A 26263-nucleotide genomic window follows, 5' to 3' on the forward strand; every position below is an offset into this window, starting at 1 on the left:
GGTCCCCAGGGATGAGGGTGGCGCCTGTTTTCTCCGCAGCCGCTCCAGGCCCCTCCACTCGGGAACCTCTCGTTCGTTCCTCCCTCTCAGCCCCGGAACGCCCACCTCGGGGCAGAGCAGGGTCTCCAGGGCACCCCAAAGTGGGGAGGGGATCGGGACCAGGCTTGGGCACGTCCCTGAAAGGCGGGAAGTGGTATGTTCCGAATAAGTGTGAGTAAATGTATATCCATACATATCGAATGCCGGGGAATCATTTGGGAGCCAGACGGACGAGAAGATCCCAGCCCTTAGGAGGCCGGTTCTGTCCCAACGGAGCGAAGTGCAGTAGGCAAGCAGCTGGATTGTTGAGAAACATTGTAACGAGAAGGCGGGACCCAGAAGTGATGAGAGAAAGTGAGTTTCAAACTTACACCAGCTATAGCGCAGAAAGGTAACGGAGGAAAGGCATTCCTGGGGAAATGAGATGCTTTTGTAAAGTCCCTGATAACGAGAAGGATCACGGTGTATTCTGGGAACGGAAAGAAGACAGGATGTCTGAAACCCAGGGAGAAATGAGCGGTGGAGGGGTAGGCATGGACTAGACTAGCTCATGAAGGGCATGGTAGGTCTGTAAGGATTTGGAACTTTATTTTAAGAATAATGGAGGGACTTCCCTGGTGGTGCAATGGTTAAGAATCCACCTGCCGGTGTAGGGGACACGGGTCCGAGCCCTGGCCCAGGAAGATCCCACATGCCTCAGAACAGCTACGCCTGTGCGCCACAACTACTGAAGCCTGCGCTCCTAGAGCCCGTGCTCTGCAACAGGAGAAGCCATGGCAATGAGAAGCCTGCACACCACAATGAAGAGTAGCCCCCGCTCGCGGCAACTAGAGAAAGCCCACACACAGCAACGAAGCCCCAGCACAGCCAAAAATAAATAAAATAAAATAAATAAACTTACAAAGAATAATGGAGAAGCCATAAGAAGGTTTTAGTGGGACGTGACTATATATTTAAAACGTGGTGCTGAGTTCAAGAGACCAGAAGGAGAAGCATAGAAGGTATTTACAAAAAGAAAGAAAGAAACTAATGGAAGGTAAAAATACTAAAAGGAATTATCTGCTCTGTTCATTGTTATTGAGAGATCCTGAGGGAATTCCCTGGTGGTCCATTGGTTAGGACTCTGTGCTTCCACTGCAGGGGGCACGGGTTCGATCCCTGGTCAGGGAACTAAGATTCCGCCAAGCCACGTGGTGCAGCCAGAGAGAGAGAGAGAGAGAGAGAGAGAGAGAGAGAGAGATCCTGAAAGATGGGCCAGGAAAGTATCTCTTGAATTTAGTGGCTCTAAGGTCATAGGCACTCTAACTGGAGCAGTCTCAGGGGGCGTGTCTTGGAGATGGAAGCTGCAAAGAAGTGGGTTAAGAAGGGGTTTCTGTGCATCTCTGGGTGACACCAGGGAGGAAGGCCTTAACCAAAGCTCCTGTTGCCTCCGTTGGAGGTGAGATCCTGAGGCTGGTAGTTTTGGCTTATAGGTATCAGTCCATATGTTTGTTATTCCCCATCCTTCCAGCTAGACAATTCTTATAGCTTCTTGACTACCGAGGAGAAAGTAGGTACCTTCTGGTAGAAAAGGTGCTTAAGCATTCAGACTTGAAAGACCACTGACACAGAGAGGTCTCCAGGATCTGTTGTTAAGTGAAAATAGCAAAATGCAGATCAGAATATACAGATGCTGCCTTCTCTGTGAGAAAGGAGGGAAAATAAGGACAGATTATTTTGATGTTTGAACCATGTAAACGTATTACCTTTAGTATTACTTTTAGTCGCAGAGAAATAAAATCTTAAAAATTGAAACCCAGAAGCAATACGGAGCAAGGAGAGTTGTAAGATGTGTTTGTAAAATTATATTTTTAACCATGTCTTTTGTGAAGTACATTTCTATTCCTGTACTTAAACTCCAGGATGCACGTGCTCTGTATAAGAATTGACATTGGAGCCTTATTAAACTTCATTCCAACTTATTGCAGAACTTGGACATTTTGTTGGACACTAACAAGGCCCATTCAGCCTCTTTCTCAAAGATGCGATCTACTAGTTTGAGGTCAGTGGATACTTGATGTTCCCGCTCTGAACCACAGCTGGGCTAAATGCTACAAAAGAAAAATAGTTTGCTATGAAAGTATAGCATTTGGGGAATGGACCAAGCTCAAAGGGTCAGGAAAGGTTTCTTTCTTTTCTCTCTCTCTCTCTCTTTTTGGTAAATACTTGAAACAGTATGTTTACATCCTTCAGTTGCTTGTTTTTACGCTTGTATTTTTTAAAAATAAATTTATTGATCCATTTATGGCTGTGTGGGGTCTACGTTGCTGCCCGCAGGCTTTCTCTAGTTGCAGCGAGCGGGGGGTTACTCTTTGTTGTGGAGCATGGCCTCTAAAGCAGAGGCTCAGTAGTTGTAGTGCAAGGGCTTAGTTGCTCTGTGGCATGTGGGATCTTCCTGGACTAGGGCTCGAAACCGTGTCCCCTGCACTGGCAGGTGGATTCTTAACCACTGCGCCACCAGGGAAGTCCTTAATGCTTATTTTTCAGTGAAAGGAGTCTGTATTCTTGTTCTGCCCCTTGCTTTTTAGAAAGTGAACTATTTCAGTTCACTTTAAAAGAGTAGACAAATAAGAGTAGACAAAAATATAACAAATACCCCTGTACTCGTTACTCCAGTTAAGAAATAAAAGATTGAAGATATAAGAGTAACTGGCTCTCTACTTGTCCCTAATCCCTGAATTTACCAGTTATATTCCCCATGCTCTATTCATAGTTTTACTACATATGTATCCATTCAGAAAAGATACATGAAACGATTTTGTGTTTTGAATGTAACATACATGGCATCATAATGTATGTATTCTCTTAACTCAATATACACGTCATCATAACATTTATATTGTCTTAACTCAGGATGCATGGTATCATAATGTTTATATTCTTTTAAAGCTTTCTGGAAGAAGCGATGCTCAAGCCAAGCTCTGAAGGATGAAAGGAGGCAGGGAGGGGTAGGAGACAGCGGAGAGCGGCCCAGAGTGAGGGAGTCGTGATTTATAAGACCTCAAGCCAGGGAAAGGATTGGAGCATGTTTGGGGAAGCGAAAAAAAAAAAAAAAAGTCCCGTGTAGCTGGAGCAACAGAGTTTGAGAGGAGAGGTAGAAGATGAGGCCGTGGGGGAACAAGGGCCCGATCATGGCAGAGCACTGTTCTCAATTAACTATATTTTTTCCATATCATAAAGGCAATGGAACCAGACAAGTGAATTACAGTGAGCTTGCTACACATTTAGAATAATGGAAAACTTATAATCATGACTCCAGGCTTGCCATTTGTCCTGCAGTTTCGTTTTTGTGTGATTTTTTTTTTCCTCCTGAGGCTAATGTTTAAAATGCTCTGCAAAAATAAACCATGTGGTTCTGTTTCCCTATAGGAGTAAAATGGAAGGAGGATCAAGCAGATTGGAAATCCACACTCCAGTTTTCGTCTAGAAAAAGATCAAGCATTCTGTACATAAGGAGAGACATGGGAGGCATCCCCATGAAAGATTCAGAGACTCCTCCCTGGCAAAGGAACCGGCTGACATAACTAAGGGTAAAAAAAAAAGAGAAAGGATGCCCAGCATCTTGTTTCTTCTGCTTTGAAACAATCAGAAATGTGTGATGAGCCTGAAAAGACCACTTCTATACCGAAAAAGAATAAAAAGAGAAGAAAAGGTGCTTTGGGAGTCTATAAGGAAACAGGTATTGTGTACATCCTGGTGGATAAAGAAAACATTGTGGGGGCTTCCCTGGTGGCGCAGTGGTTGAGCGTCCGCCTGCCAATGCCGGACACATGGTTTCGAGCCCTGGTCTGGGAGGATCCCACATGCCGCGGAGCGGCTGGCCCCGTGAGCCGCAATTGCTGAGCCTGCGCGTCTGGAGCCTGTGCTCCGCAACGGGAGAGGCCGCGATAGTGAGAGGCCCGCGCACCGCGATGAGGAGTGGCCCCCACTTGCCACAACTGGAGAAAGCCCTCTCACAGAAACGAAGACCCAACCCAACACAGCCATAAATTAAAAAAAAAAAAAAAAAAAAAAGAGCTGGTGACACGTACGTGCGCCGAGACAGCACGAATTGGAGAAAAAAAAAAAACTTCAATAGGTTACCAGAGTAATTCAAGGTAAACTACAAATAAAGGATAATTGAGACAGAATTAAAAAAAAAAGAAAACATTGTGAACACACCCAAGAATTTTAGAAAGCATGTCGATGTCATTTACATTGATGTAAGCAAGCGGCAAAAGTCAACAAAAGGGCCTGAAGCACATTTAGTTACTAAGTCACGTGAAAATGAGTCAGAACTGCATGATAAAGTTCGGGGGAAAAAGCATAAAAAAACATCGGAGGAAAGTCAGGTCCTGTGATGCTGTCCAGGAGAGTCTGGGTGCAAGCATCACCCTGCCCAGATCAGAATCCCAAGAGCAGGAACCCCAGCCTCCCATGGGCCAAGAAGGTGAAATCGCACAACTACCAGTGTCTGCAGATCAAAGCAAGTCTAAGACAAGAAAGAGGAAGCGTCCAAGTGACCAGGAATTCGAGGCCTTGCCTGCGCCTGAGAGCGCTGAGAACATATACTCAGAGGGATCTCAAGTGATTGGTGCGGTCGGGACTGCAGGGGGCAATCAGGAGTCCAGTGGCCTTAAGAAAAAGTCTAAGAAAAGGAAGAGAAGATCTTCTGTTGATACTGCCGTGGCACCTGCTGGTGAGTTTTCAGTGCTCAGGACGAGCTCTGAGGACACGCGCTTTGATTCAGTGGAAGGTACTGGTACCTTGATTGAAGAAAGTGTGAAACCCAGGCCACAAGAGGAGAAACCCCAGGCCTGTTCGGAAGAGGTGCAGAGGTAACGTGTGGGTGTAGAGCCTTCTGATGGTGTGCGTCTTGGGTGTGAAGTCTGCCCGTTACCTCTTTGTTCAGCACGGCCATAGCAAGGGGCAGAAATCATAAAGAGATAGACCATCGAATGTATAGGATGTCGTGCACATTTAACTGAGTAACTTGGCAGGTACTTTGCGTTCTTCATGTACAAAATAAGGCAGTTACAGTCTGTTTTCACTAAGAATTATTCCAGCCCTGAAATTCTATGTATAAGTTTAAAAAGAATTTTAAGACCCCACAATTACCTTGTCTATATGTACAGAGAGAGGAGAAAGGATCAGAGAACTTAGAATGCTACAGAACAGGAAAAAAACTTGACTTAGGGTTCTCCCTAATAAAAGAAACTTAGATATCGTTCTTTATATAATTATCATTTAAGTATCCTGGCCGATGAGTAGATGCAGGAATTTTTTTGAAGCACTTTATTTCAGTTCCTGGGAGTTGGGACAGGTTTTCTCCCCTTTTCTACTCTGTGACGTTCTTACATTTGCTAGATTGTCCTGGCTTAAAATAGTTTCACATAGAAGTTAAATGGCAGAGGGCCCAACTCACATCATCCTCTGTGCCCTCTCTTTGGGGACATTTTTAGATCACTGATAATGATGCAGGAATGTTCTCGGCCTGTGGTTCTTAACTTGTATGGGGCTGTGGACCTGTGAAAGCTGTTGACCCTTTGCTCAGACAAATACGTACAGTTTTGTTTTTGTTTTTGTTTTGTTTCAGTTTCCTGTCTGGGTGGTTAGCTGATGCCCTTGGCTAAGAACACCTTTGCACATCTGGCAGAAAGTCTGTGGGAATGAATTAGTGATAGATACATAGAAGACTATGTTTTCTTTATACTGCCAAGGGGAAAATATGTGGCCATTGTTAACTGCAAGGAAGCAATTGTAACGATGTAAACCCTGAATATTGACTTAACTAATTAGTAACCATTATTATAAAACAACTCATTGGTCGGGGGGAGGTGTCTTGAGTATCCATGGGTGTAGAAGAGGGCTGAGCTTATGAGGAAGTCAATATCTGAAACAATACAGTTGAGAAATAGTAACATAAGCAATGCCTGGTGGAAATAGGGCTTAAGGCGACATGTTTACCTTCCAGGCAGCCTCTGAGGTGTATCCAAGTTAGTAAAGCTACATTAAAGAGTTCAGACATCACAGACGGAATCAACTCCAAGATCCCTTCCAGCTTTAATGCTGTCGTAGTCAAAGGGAGAGTCACTGTAAGGAAAGAATCTGAAAGCCATTAGGGCACGTGACCTGTCAGTGTTAATCAATCCAGTTTTTCTCCTTAGATTAGAACCCACAAATGAAGAAGAAAGCAATTTGGAGTCGGCTAAAGATCCTGAAACGAAATATTTATCTGAAGGTTCGAGAGATTCAGATAATTCAGACGTGGATTTGGATTCCACTGTGAGGCAGCTCCAGGAGTTCCTCCCTGATATCAAGGAGAGGGCTGCCACTACAATTAAGTGAATATATCGGGATGACTTGGGACGCTTTAAAGAATTTAAAGCCCAGGGTAAGCTTGTGGGACTTGAATATTTGTTGAACTTTTCTATATGCGTAACTAGCCCTGACTTTCTTTTGTGAGTGGTTCATATTTATAGATTCACAAAGAGCATCCCTTAGCTACTTTCAGCTTTATCTCCTTCCAGAATCATTATCTGCACTGTAAAATTACCAAACTGAAGTGCACTAGTTTTCCTCCTCTGTGCCCAACTTCTGGTAGGGGAGGCGAGGAAAAACGGGACTAATGGATCCAGGTGATCCACAGACTAGAAGATCAAGCCCGGAAGAAGAGGGGGAGGAGGTTAAGTGGTTGAGACACTGGGACGGGGGCACAAGTGAAATCAAATTAAAACACGCATATCAACATCATCAGCTTTGATGAGGTGTAATTTCAAGGATATTAATTTGAGGGTGAGCTGGTTGTAGTGGGCATGGCTTCAGGCAACACCCAGCTTGGTCTCCTTCTTGATTTCACTGTGTTACAAGAACCTCCCAGAAAGCTTATTGGGTTTCAGAATGAACTACAAATGTAAGGTTGTGTACTGCAAGTGATAAAAGATTTTTAAAATAAGTTTAAGATTAGGAAAATGTACTGTGTAATGCAGTCAATAATAATGAGACTTGAGTGCTTTGAGTTATGACGAGGAATAGAACGTAAATTGCAGTGACATTGTCCCCACCTCCCCCCAACATATATTCGTAGAGAATATACATGTTCATGTTTGTGCCACCCAGTTCCCAGCACTGCCTTGGGGGGAGGAGGGGCAGAGGATAGTGAAGTGGGGGGGGGGCGCTTCTTTTAAACTTTTATTTCAACACTGTTTGAATTTTTAATGAATATCTATTACTGTTAATTTATTTCTTAAATAACTGTGTAAAAAGGAATTGATGACACAAGAAAGGTCACATTGGAGTAGGATGGCCAGGGAAGACTTTGGGAGGACAGTGTGGCTTTGGCCGAACTCTGCAGGAGAGCCAATGTCAAGGGCACAAGTAGGGGCTGCTCCCCGATAGGTGGGGAGGAGCTGACGGGTGCTGTTGTGATTGCTAAAGACAAAACGGTGGTTCGCTTTCATTCATTGTTGACAGTTGTGTACCTTTTTCTCCTTCCCCAAATCCTAGGTGTCGCTATTAAATTTGGCAAGATTTCCGTGAAGGAAAATAAGCAGTTAGAGAAAAATGTGCGAGAATTTCTGTCTCTGACAGGAATCGAGAATGCAGACAAGCTGCTGTACACAGACAGATACCCAGAGGAGAAATCTCTAATCACCGACTTAAAAAGAAAGTACTCGTTTAGATTGCACGTTGGTAAGTTTAGAACTGTGGCCTCTTTGACCATCTGCAGCCTTCCAGCCTTGCACAGATAACCATGGTGAGTATTGAACACAATGCCTGGCCCGTCCAGTACATGCAGTGCATGTTAGCCGCTGCTACGTTAATAGTATTTTTATTGCCAGCCTATACGTTCAGGGATTTGGAATGTGTTCACGTCTCCCAAGGATAGTGCTTTTACAGATTTTCTAACAAATTAGATGATCAGCTTCCAGCTTTCCTACTTGGTAACAATTACGGTTTTGGTTTCTCTTCTTGACCTCTATTGTGTATTTTTTGCATACACTGCACAAAGTACTCTGGTATACACCAGAGTCTCAGACGTTTTTTTAAGTAGAGCCATTTTTGCGCTTTGAGCTGGAACCCTCCTCTTGGAGGTATCCTGGGGAAGTTAGAAGGTCACGAAGCAATGTAGGTTTGGACTGGAAAAAAAAATCTCTCTTGAATTTAAAGAGAATAATTTCTTAGGTGAAATGCACAAAGGAAAACAGAACAGTGAGCCCCTGCTGGGGGATCCTTTCATCTTTAGAGTGGCAAAGCAGGAAGAAGCTTATTCAATTGCAAAGTTTTTTTGTTTATCTTATGGGGAGCTGCTGGAGTGTGTCCTCCACCTCCAGATTACGGTAAAAGCTCTTTGCCTAATAAGGGTCTTTTCCGTGAATTTAGCAGAACAGAAGCTAGAGCCCCTACATACTAAGCATCTAGTTTCCAGAGATGGCCACGGAAACTGGGGATTTTGTATATCTGCTCCCCAAGACGGCTCTCTGCAGGACATAGGAAACCGCACCCTCCACCTGGGGTCTAGGATAGCGTGTGCTGTAAAAAGGGGCCCTTCTGGGTTTCTTTTATAATTGCGACTGTGTTTCATGCCACGCTCCGGTTGTCCCTCTGACCACCTCTCTTCCGACTTTAGGTAAGGGCATTGCCTGGCCCTGGAAACTCATATACTGTCGAGCAAAGAAGATGTTTGATGTCAACAATTACAAAGGCAGGTAAGAAAAAACTTGAGCAGAGCATTTCTCTAGTCTTTGCTGATACTGTAAATCAAAACGTACACAACAAAATCGTGAAGAGTTTCGTGTGTGAAACCAGATGTGCCGTCAGGTGTATGTCTCCAAAGTCCCTTTCAGTTTCCACCTCTTGAATAAATCTTCTGTCATCTTCCCCTTTCTAAATCCCTGGCTTTTACTTTATGCTGTCAATTGTAGCATTCTCCACGCGCTGCCTCTTAGCGTCACCTGTGCAGTTTTCTCGGCAGTCTCCTAAGTTGTAAGCTCCTTGCGAACCCAGACGTTCCTTCTCAGTGTGATGTGTGCCCTTCAGCACTGAGCCCAGTGCTTTGGGTTTTCAGTAAATATTTGAAGGTGGGGGTGAGCATTTGTGTGAGGTCATTTAAGTGTGATTCGGTAACATCAATGCAGAGCTTCATCTGGCGGTAGCCCTTCTGTCCTCCCTTTTTTCCTAAATAAAATACCCAATTATGTTCTGTTTCCAACATTCCAAATAAATCAAATGTAGACTGAGCGTCAGTGGTGGGTAAGCACTCTGCTTAAGGACAAAGGGATGAGGGAGAAAGCATCAGCTCCTACCCTTGAGGGCCCAGACAGCCACCTAGGGCTCAACTACTGATCTCACTTCCAGGAGGCAGATGGAGTGAATCTGTCACGGCCAGTTGGGTCCTACTGAGCGCCGTGATCTTGAATCAGGACATAGGTACTATCAGAACGTAACATTGATATGACCTCGGCTTCTTTTTAAAAATTTTACCAAAAGAAATAAACCGGAAGTAGAAGAAAGGCGCCTCCACACAGACTGAAACCTGCCCTCTCTTTTTCCCAAGCCCCCGCCATGTACTTTAAGGAAATTCACTAAGGGTGACATTTTAAGTGGGACCAAAATGATGCTTTTGGTAAATGAATGAGGTAACCTGTTTTTCTACCTGTTACATCACTGTGGGAAATGGCATTTTTCAAATAATGAAGGTCTGTCATTCTGATAATAAAGTTCATTCACTGGTACCATATTACTTGTGTTGTGCTGACCATTTACCCTTAAAGTATGTTTCCAACTTAAGGAACTCTTAAGTGAAAAAGCCATAGAAAGTCAAAAATCAAAGAATTGTAAGGCTCCAAGGGGCCATGGAGGTCAGTACACCTGTTTCCTCATTTTCGTACACTCTGTTTTTCTCTCATGTCCTCTTTTTAGTTGCTTCAAGGGTACTTTTAAGTCTTGTTTTAAATCTCAGGAAGACCCTGCTTGCCTTATAAAGGAAACTGCTAAAAAGCTTGATTCTTAATGGTGAAGGATTTCGCATCTCTGTTCACCATGCTCTGCATTTTAGATCCATTTCTGAGAATGCTAGGATCTTACTGTCCCCCGGTAGTTGTGGATCATCCTCATTAGAAATGGTTAGTATTTTATTAGGGCTGCTTTTGTGTTGCATTAGTAATAACATAAATTACCACTTCTGACCCCTCTTCCTTCCCACCAAAAAGGAATTATAAAATGTCATAATGATGGCTTTTTTTCCCTTAAACATTTAAGATGTTTAATCTCAAAATCTGCATATATTATAGTGCACTTTAGTTCTTTTCTTTTAATGTATTTGCTTTTATGTGGGATTGCTGCCTCTTAACTTCCTTAAACTGTGACCGATTTGTGCTAAGGCATCTGTCACATCTTTTATTTTTGTCTGTGTTCGGTCTTTGTTGTTGCGCACGGGCTTTTTCTGGTGGTGGCGAGCAGGGCCTACTCTTCGTTGCAGTTTGTGGGCTTGTCATGGCGGTGGCTTCTCTTGTTGTGGAGCATGGGCTCTAGGCGCACGGGCTTCAGTAGTTGTGGCTCTCAGGCTCAGTAGTTGTGGCGCACAGGCTTAGTTGCTCCACAGCATGTGGGATTTTCCCAGACCAGGGATCGAACCCATGTCCCCTGCATTTGCAGGCAGGTTCTTAACCACCGCGCCACCAGGGAAGTCCCTGTCTCATCTTTATTGAGCACCTGTTGTCTGTCAAGCATTACCGGGTTCCAAAGTGTAGAAAACTGACAGGGTCCCCACCCTCCGAGGACTTCCCCTCCAGAGCTGTGCTGTCCATCCATGTGACCACCAGCCTCATGTGGCCATGGAGCACTTGAACTGTGGTTAGTCCAAGCTGAGATGCGCTGAAGAGTGAAGTATACAATGGACTTAGAAGGCTTGGTGTGGAGAAGAGAGTGTAAAGTATCTCATTCATACTTTTAGGTTCTGATTACATGTTGAAATGGCTGCATTTTTAGTATATTGAGTTAAATAAGATATGTTATTAATTCATTAAAACTAAATAAAATTAGGGACTTCCTTGGTTGTCCAGTGGTTAAGACTCCGTGCTTCCACTGCAGGGGGTGTGGGTTTGATCCTTGGTTGGGGAACTAAGATCCCACATGCCGCATGCTGCCGCTAAATAAAACCCCCAAACACATGGAAGGCAGAGTGGAATGGTGGGAAGTGGTCCTTGGTGATTTGACTGAGCTCCTGGATTAAGCTCACCCTAGGGCCCACTTGTATCTGGACTTTTCAATTGCCTGAGCCAATAAATTATCTTTAAAAAAATTAATAAAATTAATTTTCACCTGACCACTAGAAAATTCTAAATGACATCTGTGGCTCATATTTCCATTGGCCAGTGGTGGCCTAGACGAAGGGTCAGATAAACCAGGGAAGCCACGAGCGTACAGTTGCCAGTGGTGACGGGGGCAGTGAGAGAGCAGCAGAGTGTCCTGTGGGAGAGGACAGCAGGACACCTCCAACCAGGTGGTCAGGGAAGCCCTCTCTGAAGATGCACCATTTAAGCTGCTTCTGAAGAGCTTGCAGGAGCTTTCCAGCGGTGGAGGGAGGCCATTCCCAACACAGGTCCAGAGGCTTCGAGGTGAGAAAGGCTGATAAGGCCAATAGGGTTGAACTTAGGGAGCACCGAGCTTTGCAGGCACAGTCAGAAGTTTGGGTTTTATTGTGTGAAGCCTTTATGGATTTGGCTGGGGAATAGCATGATCAGATTATTTGCCCTGGCCTCTGTGTAAGTGAGCCAGGGACTGCGGTGACTGACTTACAGGGTGCTCATGGTTGCGATGCCGAGACAGGAAGTATCTGGGCTCAGGACCTTGGTAGGACTGCGCTGAGCAGGTTTCCTGACAGCCCGCCCTATACGGCTTCTCCCAGCGTCGCAGCGTGCTGCAGTGAGAATAGTGGTTTTAAGCTTGTGGTTAACGCTTAGCTGTGATCTGTTTTCCCTTCCTCTAAGGTATAGCAAAGGAGATACCGAGAAGCTAAAGATATACCAGTCCCTCCATGGAAACGACTGGAGAAAGATTGGCGAGATGATGTCTGGAAGTAGCCTCTCTGTGGCCCTGAAGTTCTCCCAGATCAGCAGTTGTAAGTCGTGGTCTCTAGAGCCCACTTTGGTGAACAAATCAGCCCACAGTGGCCCAGGGCCCAGGCATCACTGCAGGCCTGTCTTCTGAGAGAGTCATCACTCTTTCAGCCATTCTCTTACTGATTCATTTATTTCTTCATGCATATTGATGCAGCCTTTATTCACCAGACTGATTTCTGCCACACGTTATGTCAGTAGCTTTCAGTGTGACTCCAACTGCCAGGTAAACTGAAACCCACTCAGCCGGTGGGCAGGAGAACCTGGGCCACCAAGGTCCTTTCCCCCAGGTGACCAGGGAAACCATCAAAGGGAGGGCCTGTTAGTCAGGGACGTTTCCCAAAGCCAGTGTCAGTCGTCTCTTGTCTGTTCTCTTCTTTCATAAAAAGCTTCCTTGGTTATATTCTTCACCTTAAAAAGTCCCCAGTTGCTTTCAGAAGACAGTCCTTAGTGGGTGTTAGCTTCAGCCCAGAGGCTCACATGCTCCGGCCCTGCAGGCAGAGCCGTGCAGCGGGTCCCAGCAAGGCGTCTGCATGTCCGCACGTGGTAAACTCTGAGGTGGTGGAGACCACGCCTTTTGTGCCACCAACTCTGGCCACCGGTGCCACGCGAAGACTCAGCACAGCCAATTCTGCCAGTTTCCAAGAAGTAAAGCAAACATCTGGATTTGCACGTGTGTGTGAAATCAAGATCTTTTTTTTCTTGGGACTCTCTTTTTTAAAATAAATTTATTTATTTATTTATTTATTTATTTATTTATTTATTTATTTATGGCTGTGTTGGGTCTTCGTTGCTGTGAGCGGGCTTTCTCTAGTTGCGGTGAGCAGGGGCTACTCTTTGTTGCAGTGTGCGGGCTTCTCAGTGTGGTGGCTTCTCTTGCTGTGGAGCATGGGCTCTAGGCGCGCTGGCTTCAGTAGTTGTGGCGCACAGACTCTAGAGCGCAAGCTCAGTAGATGTGGCACATGGGCTCAGTAGTTGTGGCTCGTGGGCTCTAGAGTGCAGGCTCAGAAGTTGTGGTGCATGGGCTTAGTTGCTCCATGGCATGTGGGATCTTCCCAGACCAGGGATTGAGCCCGTGTCCCCTGCGTTGACAGGCGGATTCTTAACCACTGCCCTACCAGGGAAAACCCTCTTGGGATTCTCTTGATTTTTAAATATTCATCCAAATTGTTATTGGGGAAATAGTAACAATAACATTCTGTAGGCCAGATCGAAGATATCTGTAGCCTTCCAGCTTGAGGCCTCTTCCTTAGCATGACTGTGAGCATGTAGACAAGAAGAGCGAATCATAGAAGCTTTTGATGCCCTGCACCAAGGACTGGCTTTAGGAATTTACAGGTGCTGGGACTTCCCTGGTGGTGCAGTGGTTAAGAATCCACTTTTCCACTTCAGAGGGCATGAGTTTGATCCCTGGTCAGGGAACTAGGATCCCACATGCTGCAGAGCAACTAAGCCCACTCTCTGCATCTAGAGAGAAACCTGTGTGCCACAACGAAGGTCCTACGTGCTGCAGCTAAGGCCGAACACAGCCAAATAAATTTTTTTAATTAAAAAAATAGCTTAATGAGTGCAATATGTTAAAAAAAGAAAGAAAAAAAGAAATTCACAGGTGCCTTCATCAAGTACTGTGGTGACGCCATTGTAGCTGTTAATTTCACTCCAGAAACTCTTGGGGAGAGTTATTTATATAACATGAAAGTCGTTTGGTTATTCTCTTTCCACTAAATGTTTGGGAACCTCACAATTTCTTGCAGTAGGTATTACTCTTAGAAACAGGAAGAACAGCTTTCTCGAAGATAAAAAAAAAAGATTGCATTAAGAAAGGATTTGTTTTCTTTGCAGTTGGTTGTGTATGTGTGTGTGTGTGTGTATGTGTGTGTGAGTGTGATTGGTCCTTAAAAGGAATCTATGGCCACTTTTGTAGTTTCATTTTGATTTGCCTGTAACTGATAGTTTTTTTGGTTTTGTTTTGTTTTGTTTGGCTGCGTTGGGGCTTCATTGCTGCGCGCGAGCTTGTTCTAGTTGTGGCGAGCGGGAGTTACTCTTTGTTGTGGCGTACGGACTTCTCATTGCCGTGGCTTCTCTTGTTGCAGAGCACGGGCTCTAGGTGCGCAGGCTTCAGTAGTTGTGGCATAAGGGCTCAGTAGTTCTGACACGCGGACTCTAGAGCACAGACTTAATAGTTGCGGCGCGTGGGCTTAGTTGCTCCCCGGCATGTGGGAACCTCCTGGACCAGGGCTCGAACCTGTGTCCCCTGAACTGGCAGGCGGATTCTTAACCACTGCACCACCAGGGAAGTGCATAACTGATAGTTTTATGTTTGTGTAATTGAGATGTTGCCCATTGTCTTCTGAAAAGTGTCTGATTTACCTTTTTGTTTATAAAGGCTTTATTTTGGGACTTCCCTGGTGGTCCAGTGGTAAAGAATCCTCCTTCAGATGCAGGGGACGCTGGTCGGGGAACTAAGATCCCACATACCGCAGGGCAGCTAAGCCCGTGTTCCACAGCTGCTGAGCTCACGCACCCTGTAGCCCATATGCCACAAACTACAGGGGCCATGCACCACAACTAGAGGGAGAAAATTCACACGCCACAACTAGAGAGAAGTCCGTGCACCATAACAAAGAGCCTGCGCTGCAACAAAAGATCCCACGTGCTTCAACAAAGATCTCATGTGCCGCAACTAAGACCCAACACAGCCAAAAAAATAAAGAAAATAAATAAATTAAGGGAAAAAAAAGACTATTTTTCTAGAGCAGTTTTGGGTTCACAGGTAAAGTGAGAGGAAGGTACAAAGACTTCCTACTTATCTCCTGCCCTACACATGCACGGCAACCCCCATTCTCAACAACCCCCAGCAGAGTGGTCCATTTGTTACAATCCGTGAAGCTACCTTGACACATCTTAACCCCCCAGAGTCCACAGTCCACATTAGGGTTCACTCTTGGTGTTGTAGCTTCTGTGGGTTTGGAGAGATGTCAAATGACAGATACCCCTCATCATCATTTTGTTGTTAATATTGTGTTTGAAAGCAAATAGATGAGCAACTTCAAGACCATCCTTTTATGTCAACAGAAAGAAATCATGGTGCTTGGAGCAAGACGGACACCCAGAAACTAATCAAGGCTGTTGAAGAAGTGATTCTAAAGGAAATGTCTCCCCAGGAGCTAAACGAGATGGATTCTAAACTCCAAGAGAATCCTGAAGGTCGCCTGTCAGTTGTTTGGGAAAAACTGTACAAAGGCATATCCTGGGTAGAAGTGGAGGCAAAAGTGGAAACCAGGAATTGGATGCAGTGTCAAAGTAAGTGGTAAGTTTGAGGCTTCTTACATAAATTTCAACAAGAAGCATTCCCTGCCCCTCTCTCAGCAACTTCCGGAGAGGGGTGGACTGCTGAGGTTACTAAGAATATCTGTAACTAACACGTGGAAAGCCTTACAGTAGGTCAAGAATGATCCTCTCTAATCCGCTGCTCCAACCACTTCAATATCGAAAGCTGATTTAAGTTAGCATTTAACCACCCCTGATTCATTGTGTGGCTTCTTCATAAAGAACTTGGACCTTTTTATTCTATTTATTTATTTATTTAATTGAAGTAGAGTTGATTTACAATGTTGTGTTAGTTTCTGGTGTACTAAGTGATTCAGTTGTGCATATATATTATTTTTTTGGATTCTTTTCCAATGTAACTTATTACAAGATAGTGAATACAGTTTCCTGTGCTGTACAGCAGGACCTTGTTGTTTATCTATTTTATATATAGTAGTTTGTATCTGCTAATCTGCAATTTCAAATTTATTCCTGCCCCCTTTCCCCTTTGGTAACCATAAGTTTGTTTTCTGTATCTGTGAGTCTGTTTCTGTTTTGTAAACAGAACTTGAATCTTTTTAATATTGAATATTGACTTCTGATTTCTTCACTCTGTCCCTTTCTTCATAAAACAAGATTGTTACCTATTTATAGCATGAAAGAAATACAAAATTAACGTCTGGATATTTAGGAGGGAAATCACAAGTGTAGTGATCAGTAATACCTCCACCTTTTTACTTGTGCTTTCTAATTCAGCAGTTCCTCTGTCTTCATCCAAAGCAGGGCAGTCATACTCTTTCATCCTAGAACATCTTTAGGTACATCCATCATGAAGAAGTAGTTTTGGTCCAGATGTTGCTGCATGTTCTTTGCCCAACGTAGCTTTTCCCAGCCCTGGAGGGATTCCGAGCTAACTTTCAGCTGCAACATGACAGCTTGAAGCAGTGGTTCTACAGCCCACGACCCAGGTCTCCTGTGTAAACGGGGCTCCATCATCCTGCATAAAGGGGGCTCCGTCATCTTGACCATTAAAGAAGAATGAAATCCAGAGTGGGCATGTTGTACGTTAAAAGCAAACTGCTAGATTATACTGAGTATTGTTTATATACCTTACCGTTCTGCTGTAGAATATTTATCTTACTAGAAGACTACCCTCAGGAAATAAGGACAGATAATGTTTTGGGGGGGAAGTGTGTAATATGGAGGAACCAGAGCCCTTTCTACCCCTATATCTTAGGCTTAAAAAAAGGAGTGGGGACTTCTCTGGTGGTGCAGTGGTTGAGAGTTTGCCTGCCGATGCAGGGGACATGGGTTCGTGCCCTGGTCCAGGAAGATCCCACATGCCGCGGAGCGGCTAGGCCTGTGAGCCATGGCTGCTGAGCCTGTGCATCCAGAACCTGTGCTCTGCAACGGGAGAGGCCACAACAGTGAGAGGCCTGCGTACCGAAAAAAAAAAAAAAAAAAAAAAAGGAGTGGGGGCTTCCCTGGTGGTGCAGTGGTTAAGAATCCGCCTGCCAATGGAGGGGACACGGGTTCGATCCCTGGCCTGGTAAGATCCCACATGCCGTGGAGCAACTAAGCCCGTGTGCCACAACTACTGAGCCTGCACTCTAGAGCCTGTGAGCCATAACTACTGAGCCTGTGTGCCACAACTACTGAAGCCCACCTGCCTAGAGCCCGTGCTCTGCGACAAGAGAGGCCACTGCAATGAGAAGCCCATGCACCGCAATGAAGAGTAGCCCCTGCTCGCCACAACTAAAGAAAACCCACGTTCAGCAATGAAGACCCAACACAGCCAAAAATAAATAAATTATTAATTAATTACTTTTAAAAAAGGAGTGGGTTATAAAGCCTCGGTTGGAAGATGATATGTCAGTGTCTTAAAAAGGAAATGATGAAGGGGAGCCGTGCTTCAGAATCAGCATAATTAAATAACATGCAAGGGTTCTTTTTTAATTTGAAGAAAAAAGTAGGAAACTTGAATGCTGAGCATAGGTTTACTTCATGAAACATTGAAATGGCATCATCGGGTACATTTCAAACCAGTGAACATGGGCGGCTATTCGTAAAAACTGTCAGTTTCTCTGTGTGTGCCTCATGTACCTCCCTGCTCAAGAAAGTAAATGTCACAGCTCATGATCTGTCCATCAGATTGTGACAGATGTCACTCTTCAAGAGAAGCACTTTTTAAATATTTTTAATTGGGCTGCTTCTCTCATTAGGAACTTCAGGGAACCCTTTCCCTCAGCCTTGAACTTGGGGCCTTAGAGGAATCATGGAGTCATTGATCACTTTAGTAAATCTGTGTAGTTTGGTGTTTCAGCAGCTATAATGGTAATAAGAGCAATATCTCTCTGTTTGATAAACAAGCAAAAATAAATTGAGTCTACACAGCATCCTTTAGCACCTGCAAGCAGGCTTATTCTTTTTTTTTCCTCCCTTTTATTATACTGTTTATTATGGAAATTGTGTAACACACACCAACTTAGAACTCCTTGTATCCATCACTCATTTTCAATAACCATCAACTTTCTATCTCTTTATTTACCCTCTCCCACTTTAAAAAACTTTTAAAAAGGTATATTCTTGATGGTGGTAAATCTTAGCTGTGATGAGTTGCAAAAGTTATAAAGTGGTTCTGAATAAGGACAATTTAAATGAGGAAAACAAAGGACATTTTAATGGAAACTTTACCCCGAAAATAAACTGTTTTTCTTTCTTTCAATGTAGGACGGAAATTCTAACCAAGAAGAGGACAAATGGTCGGAACGTATACCAGGGACTTAATGCCCTACAGGCCAAGATCAACCTCATTGAAAGGTACAGAAATAGAAAGTGACGATATTTTACCCGTTTTCCTCTCTAGCCAAAGAGTAATTGTTAAACAGCAGAATCTGCAGTAAGATTACCACGGTTCATATTCCTGTTCCAGCACTTTCTACGTGCATGACCTTGGATGTGTTTCCTGCCTTTCTAGTTCTTGGTTTGTTCATGTTAAATGAGGATGATAATAACAGTACCTGCCTCTTAGTGTTATTGGCCGAAGAAATGAAATAATGCATGCAAAACGTAGCATGCACTCAATAAACATAGCTCTTTGAGTCTTTAAGGCTTTCACATAGACATTGCTTACTTCTGTCCATTGGAAAATGGAGGTAAATACTTCAGGCCGAGCCCTACTGCTCTCTAGCATGCATTAGTTGGCGTCACTGCTGCTTGGTCTTTAGTTTTGTCTTTGAGTTCCTGGTCCGTGCAGAGTCCTCCCTCCCCTGATCGACAGGGAGACACAGAACTGTTTTACAAAGACTGCGAGTCTAGTGGACCTGGCCTCATGTCCAATGAGGAACAGCAAAGAGCAGAAGAAACCTTTGGATTCTGGCCGCCCTGTCCAGCTTCATTATTCTTGCGCTCTGTCAGGAAGCCTGCTTCTCCTTCATTGGTGCGCTTCCTCGTTCTCCACGCTGGCGTGGCTGGGGTTTTTCTCCTCTACCAGAGACAGCAGAGACTAGCAGAGCCAAGGAGGGCATCTCACGTCAGGCAGGCCTGGGTTCCAATGTGGGTACCACCTATGAGTCATGAAACCTTGAGCCAATGACCCGAGCTCTCAACCCTGATTCCTGGCCTGTGGAAAGGACATAATCCCCTAGCTTCATCAGGTGGTGTTGAGGGTAAATGGATTAGTGGGTATCAAGGTCTTAACCCAGTGTTTGTCACTTAGTAAGTGCTGAGTACACATGTATACTACTCTTGTGTGTCTACATTGAATGGTGAAGTTGTGTTTTGGTTTGTTTGTTTGGTTGGTTTTTAATATTGTATTTATTTATTTGGTTGTGCCGTGTCTTAGTTGCAGCAGGCAGGTTCATTAGTTGTGGCATGCAGACTCTTAGTTGTGGCATACATGTGGGATCTAGTTCCCTGACCAGGGATCGAACCCGTGCGCCCTGCATTGGGAGTGTGGAGTCTTAACCACTGTGCCACCAGGGAAGTCCCTGTGTTTTTTTTTTTTTTAATTGAAGTATAGTTGATTTACAATGTTGTGTTTAACCTTTGCTATACAGCAAAGTGACTCAGTTATACATATATATATTCTTTTTCATATTTCATTCTTTTCTATTATGGTTTATCACAGCATATTTAATATAGTTCCTTGTGAAGTTGTGTTTTTTACTAGGCTTGGTGGGAGATGCAAAGGGCTCAGGAGGAGGAAGGGTGATTTTTTGGTCTGTAGCTCACCCCAAGACCTTGGGCTGACCTTGGGTTAGCATGCCAGTGACACTGGGCCTGTGTAACAGGGGAGCTGGAGCAGGGGTGAACACGCTGAGGCCTTCCAGCTCTTAATATTCTGTGAGCCCATGAAGATGTGGATCCTGTTGATTTTTGGCTTGAAAACTTAATTTTTATTTTTGCTCATAGGTTGAATGAAATAAATGTGGAAGATGTTAATGAAATAGACTGGGAAGATCTTGCTAGCACCATAGGGTAAGGCCATTTGTTTAATATTAATCTAATGAAAAAATCAGAGAGGAGTTCTAATAAATGCCTCTCAGATTTGAAGAACAGGACTGAAATTCCTGCTGCTTATGGAACTCATCTATAAATTGTATTTGTGTATATATGTATTGGGAACACCCTGTCTACGTACCAGACCAGGTAAATCAGACCAGTCCTCCCTCCGCTCCAACCACCACCTCCACCCAAAGACACCTGAGAAGAGTGAATGAAATGTGTGCAGAGTCTCTTAAAAGCTTCATGGAGCACACCAGCTATGACTGGGATGAAGAACCCATGGTCCCTTTGCCCATAATTAGCCTTTTACCATTTGCCACATTGACTTTATCATCCCTCCCTTTCCCGCTCCCTTCTACAAGGGAATAGAATTCTTTCCCTTAACCGTTTCAGTGTTAGTGGTGGACGCCATGTCCTCAGCAAGGCTGTTATTCTGCATCAGCACAGTGATCGTACTGAGGGCACCTGACACTGATGCACTACTATTGTCTAAAACACAGCCCCCATGCAAATTTCACCCAGCGTCCCAGTCCTGTCCTTTATAACACTTTCCCCCTGATTTAAGATCCAGTCCAGGATCTGTCTCCTTAGAGTCTTCTAAACAGCAGAGTTGTTCTGCCTTTTCTTTTCTTTTTTTTAATTATTGGAGTATAGTTGATTTACAATGTTTCAGGTGTACAGCAAAATGATTTCTGTTATAGATTTTTTAAAATATATTTATTATCTTATTTATTTAATTTTGGCTGTGATGGGTCTTCATTGCTGCGCGTGGGCTTTCTCTAGTTGGGGCGAGCAGGGGCTACTCTTCATTGCGGCTCGTGGGCTTTTCATTACGGTGGCTTCTCTTGTTGAGGAGCACGGGTTCTAGGCGCGTGGGCTCAGTAGTTGTGGCTCGTGGGCTCTAGAGCACAGGCTCAGTAGTTGTGGTGCACAGGCTTAGTTGCTCTGCGGCATGTGGGATCTTCCTGGACCAGGGCTCGAACCCATGTCCCCTGCAGTGGCAGGCAGATTCTTAGCCACTGCACCACCAGGGAAGTCCCTCCGTTATAGGTTATTACAAGATATTGAATATAGTCCCCTGTGCTATACACTAGGTCCTTGTTGTTTATCTATTCTATATACAGTAGTGTGTATCTGTTAATGCCTTTGTCTTCTACGATGTTGAAATTGTGGGAAAATACAGGCTAGTCATTGTGGAGAACTTGCCTCAGCTGGGGAGTTTGTCAGACGCTTCTTCACTGTTAGATTCGGGTTTTGTATTTTACACGGGAATCAGTCACGGGGGAGGCTGTGTTTGTGTCACCAGGTCACATCCCATCATGAGGCATGTGGTTCTGATTTTGATCCCCTGGCTCTGGCGGCCTCTGCCACACTGCCCCACTGTAGAAAAGTAAGTTTTTCTCTTGGTGAAAAGAAACGGCCACGGGGAGATATTTTGAGACCACATCAAGCTCCTGTTCCTCTTCGGATTTGCCTCAGTGGTTTCGGTGTGCTGTTCCTTTGCATTTCTCCTCTGAGGAGTGAGATTTCATCGGTTGTCACTGTCTGTCTTCATTGCTATGGTCCTTGCATTTTCAATCAGTTCCTGCCACTGGAGGAGAGGCCATCACTCTGAAGACCTGAGTTCACTGCTGGCCAAGCAACAGAGAGCTGGCTGGCAAAGCACAGTCCCTCTAAGCAATGCAAACTGTTGAGCATCACAGGGCTCAGGGGTTGGTGGGCTTTGGGAGGTGGGGATGTTGAGGGACTGTCTGGCCTTTAGTTCGGGAAGGGTGCTGAGGGGAACAGGGCTGCCACAACCTGGCTGCCTTTCAGAAACGTGGCTGCTGGCGTGAGGTTGTCACTGATCCATTAGGAAGGGTGTAAACTGGTTTTGCTGGTTAGTTATTTACACCTTGGGATTATGGACAAAGAACAATCAGTCCTTTTTTTTAACTTGGAGAATTGGAATCTTTTCGTGGCAGGCCCTGTTGGGAGTCACAGACACATGCCCATGGTTCCAAACCCTTTCCTCTTCTAGCTCGTCTCAGGGGTGGGGCACCAGCTCTTGGGTGTGGGTCCCTGAGAGGGGAGGGTGTTAGGGGCTTTGAAGGAAGGCTGTCCTGCTGTGTACCCCACCAACTCCCATCCTAAGAAGTATTCATGTCGACAGGTCCCTCCCTTTGTAATATCAAACCCCTTTTGAAAAATCTGACTTTTCCAATAAATGTTTGTGTATCTTGTGACATTGCCTCAGATCACATTTCTTAAATTAAAATGGGTTTTTAATGATTTTAAGTAGAATTATATACTTAAATATTGATTGTTCTGGTTAAGGTTTAGAAATCTCAAAGCTGTAATACAGACATCATGGCATCCAGTCAAATACCATTGGAAATAGTACATCCTCAAAGTTTTAATAACAAATTAAAACAGTGAAAATAATTAAATTAGAAGTTCGATCTCTTCAGGTTCGTTAAGCCTCCCTTGTGAATTGTTTAGGCAGGATTTTAAAGAAAGCATCTCCACCTAATGAGATGTAACACCTACTTCGTTTGAAAATGTCCAGGTCAGTTATTGTTACTTCTTGAAGCCTGAGCTTTGATCTGCAGAACAACCTGTGTGTGGGGTGCTGTGGGAAGAGGGAAGGCATAGATGCCCTAGATCTTGGGCTTTGCAGTCAGGTGGACCGGGCATCAAGTCCTGGGACTCTGCTCATAATTTAGCCAGCCTTGGGCAGGTCATTCCCTCACTTGCCTCTGCGTCACGGTTTCCTCATCTGTGCAGCGTTGTAACAGCACCGTGATGAGGACGACAGCAAGGAGACAGTGCGTGTCATGCCATGCACACGCGGCGGGCAGCTGCTGCCATGAAGAGGCAGAGAGAGCCCAGCCATCTTGTACTTCCACATACCTAGCAGATCCAGTTATTCCCACTAATCATATAACAACTAGATTAATTAATTACTGAAACAAATATGCCACGCTTTTGTGGCTTAGGAAATGAGTGCCCAGGAAGTGAAGTTAGTGATTTTCACTTTAAAAAAATATTTAAGATGTGGTTGTTTCTGTCCTACTTATTGTAAATGAAAAGTGGATTTGACTCACCAGAATATCGTAAGCATCCACTTTATTTAGCTTTGTAAAGTAAAAAATCCAGACCCCTGCTTTTGCATTGTGACAAATATATAGTTAGCCTGAAGGTAGTGGTTAAGAGTGTAGGATTTGTGAAATGTTGCCATTGGCAGCAACACGGATGGACCTAGAGATGATCATACTAAGTGAAATAAGCCACACAGAGAAAGACAAATAGCATAGGATATCAATTATATGTGGAATCTTTAAAAAACTGATACAAATGAACTTACTTACAAAACACAAATAGACTCACAGACATAGAGAACAGACTTATGGTTACCAAAGGGTTAGCGGGCGGGAGGTAGGGGGATAACTTAGGAGGCTTGGATTAACATATACACACTACAGTATGTAAAATACATAAACAATAAGGACCTACTGTATAGCACAGGGAACTATACTCAATATCTTGTAATAATCTATAATGGAAAAAAATCTGAAAATATTTTATATATATATATATATGTACAACTGAATCTTTCTGCTGTACCCTTGAAACTAACACATTATAAATTAACTATACTTCCATTAAAAAACACTGATATCAAAAAAAAAGAAAGAAAAAAGTAGAATTTGGAGTGGACCCAATTGAAGTCCCAGCCCTTCCCCCCTATTCACTGTAAGATCTTGGGCATCTTCTCTTGGGTTCCCCATCTCCAAAACGAGGGATAAGCATAGGAGGCCCCACACAGAGTGGTCGTGAGGGTTATTTGTTGCTCTGCGGAGAGCCCTCAGGGTGGGGCTGAAGACAATGTTAGCATCAGCCCCTGTGAGCTAGTGTTACACCTTGTCTTCTCAACTGGTAGTTTAGATTATTCTAGTTTAGACAGAATCCGTGTTGTTGTACTTCTGTTTTTCTTCCTTTTGTGTGTGTGTGTTTAACCAGATGAACAATAGCTTTTCATACGTGTCTTATTTTTCTCACATGTGTAGACATGAGGATTAAGAAAGCTGCTTAGGTCTGTAGACCACCCCTCAATCAATGCACTTAGTACACAGGACTGAAATGATTAATTTTTAAACTGCCACTAACTTTTTGACACCTTTTCCTTTCTAAAGGTGTGTTCCTCCATCTTATGTCCAAAGTAAATTTTATAAGCTGAAAGCTTCCTGTGTTCCGTTTTGGCAGAAGACTTTTCCAGGTCAGTATTTTCGATATCTGAATAGTTAAAAACGCAGCATATGGGGACACACGCTGGTAGTGTGACCTTGGGTAGTGACTTTTGGGAACCTCAGATTCTTCAAATGGAAAATGGTAAAAATTGGCAAATTATAACCCCTACCTGACAGGACTTTCAAAAGTACTAAATGAGATAATGAGCTTGAGAAGTGTGGTCACCAGGCCGCCGGGCGTTTAGCAAGCACTGGGTGAGGAGCTGCGAGTGCTTCTGGATTGCACAGCACACATGCTCACACCACATGCCTGCACACACACTGATGCACAAAAAACTGGAGGTACAGTTTCTTCTCTGCAGCCATTTTTAGGTGGTTTACATATGTAATTCCCAAACCTGGACTATCGGAGTCAGGTGGGGAACTTGGGAAAAAAGATACATACCTGGGTCTCATCCCAGACCCAGTCGATCCTAGTCTCTAGTCTGGGTCCAGAGGCTAGATTTTTCTCTAACAAGCTCACAGATGAGTCGCCAGTGGCCTGCCCAGCATCATTGTTTGGGAACCACTGGTTCGGGTAACACTGCACCCTGCAGTGTGTGACAAAATGCTCCTTGCTTTCAGCGGACAGCACTTCCTGGGTTTGAATCCTGGCTTCGCCCTCCTGACTCTATGACTTTGGATGAGCTTCATGTCTTTATGCCTCATTTGAAACACGGGTGAACAATAGTGCCTACCTCACAGCATTTTTGAGAGGATTGAATGAGTGACTATGAATAAAGCAGTTAGAGCCAGGTCTTGCACACAGTAGTGCCAGTAACAATGCATTGTCATCATCTGTGCCGTCCGTCCTTTGACCTTGGGAAGAGGCTTTGTCAGATCATCTCAAGATTCAGTTTCTTTTCTTTAGAGATTATAGACTACCTTCATGAGACTAGTCTACCGTTGCTTAAAGAAAAATTAGAGAAGAAGATGGAGAAAAACGGGACTGAGATCCAGACTCTGGCAACCCCCAAGCCAGTCTTCCTGTTTCGAGACATCTGTTGTTGTGACGATGACAGTGAGGGAGAAGACGGAGATGAACAATGTTAAGCGGCTGATACTCTCTTGTCCATTTTTCTAGGTCTGGTTGTGTTTATGTACGTGTCAATAATGCTATTTCCACTATTGATTTTACTGAAGAAGGTGCAACAGCCAAAGGAAGGGTATGAAAATAATAACATACCGTGGAACATTAAAAATTGATTCACATTTCATATTCAAGTTTGTCTGAATGTGAAAAGAAAGGCGAGTACATGAGTTGATTTAATATTTTCTGTGCTATTATATTGAAAATTATCATATTGAAAATACTTACAACTAATGGTTTTCATACAACAACAGGATCCCAAGTCCCTCTAATGGCAGCAGAGGGTAGTCATGTCCAAGGAACATTTTCTTTTTTTTTTTTTTTTTTTTTTTTGGCTGTGCCACATAGCTTATGGGATCTTAGTTCCCCACCGGGGATTGAACCCAGGCCCTCGGCAGTGAAAACGCAGAGTCCTAACCCCTGGACCGCCAGGGAATTCCCCAATGAACATTTTCATGGTGTGGATTCAACTATACGTGCATTCAGCAAAACAGAGAATGTTAACAATTTTAATAATGCATGCCATTTTTTTCTGTGTTTCAGTTGTTTAGATGTATATTTTAGTGTGTGTGCGTATTAGGTAAGTGGTACAGGGACGTTTGTGTTCCTGGAAGCTGGTTTCGGTTCCCATGTGCCTGTCATGGTGTGCGTATCTCATCTTCCCGAGTGTGATTCTAGTGTTTAAAGATAAGTATTTTTCATACAAGATGCCCTCTCAAAGCCAGTCACAGAATTCTTCTGGTGTTTAACTGGAAAAAACAAAGAATCCAGCAGTCTCTTCCATTGCTTCTGGAAAAACTGCCTCTGTTAGACTTCCCTTGCTGGCAAGGGGAATAAAGTGCCCAGGCTTCTAGCCTCATCTGTACAGGGGAGAACATAGAAAGGAAGGTGTGGGTGAGCAATATCCCATACAG

General features: G+C 44.0%; 1 pseudogene across 1 annotated transcript; it reads left to right on the forward strand.

Moving 5' to 3' along the window:
* The first annotated feature begins 239 nt into the window (after nucleotides 1–239).
* LOC308609641 (transcription termination factor 1-like) lies at nucleotides 240–26263 on the forward strand (annotated as a pseudogene). The gene is made up of 12 exons: nucleotides 240–430; nucleotides 3448–3807; nucleotides 4245–4895; nucleotides 6225–6451; nucleotides 7564–7749; nucleotides 8687–8765; nucleotides 12048–12178; nucleotides 15252–15486; nucleotides 18216–18305; nucleotides 19899–19964; nucleotides 24167–24249; nucleotides 25131–26263. The product of its transcript is annotated as a transcription termination factor 1-like (transcript).

The sequence above is a fragment of the Mesoplodon bidens genome (assembly GCF_964165515.1).
Source record: "Mesoplodon bidens genome assembly, chromosome: Y".
Lineage (NCBI taxonomy): Eukaryota > Metazoa > Chordata > Mammalia > Artiodactyla > Ziphiidae > Mesoplodon > Mesoplodon bidens.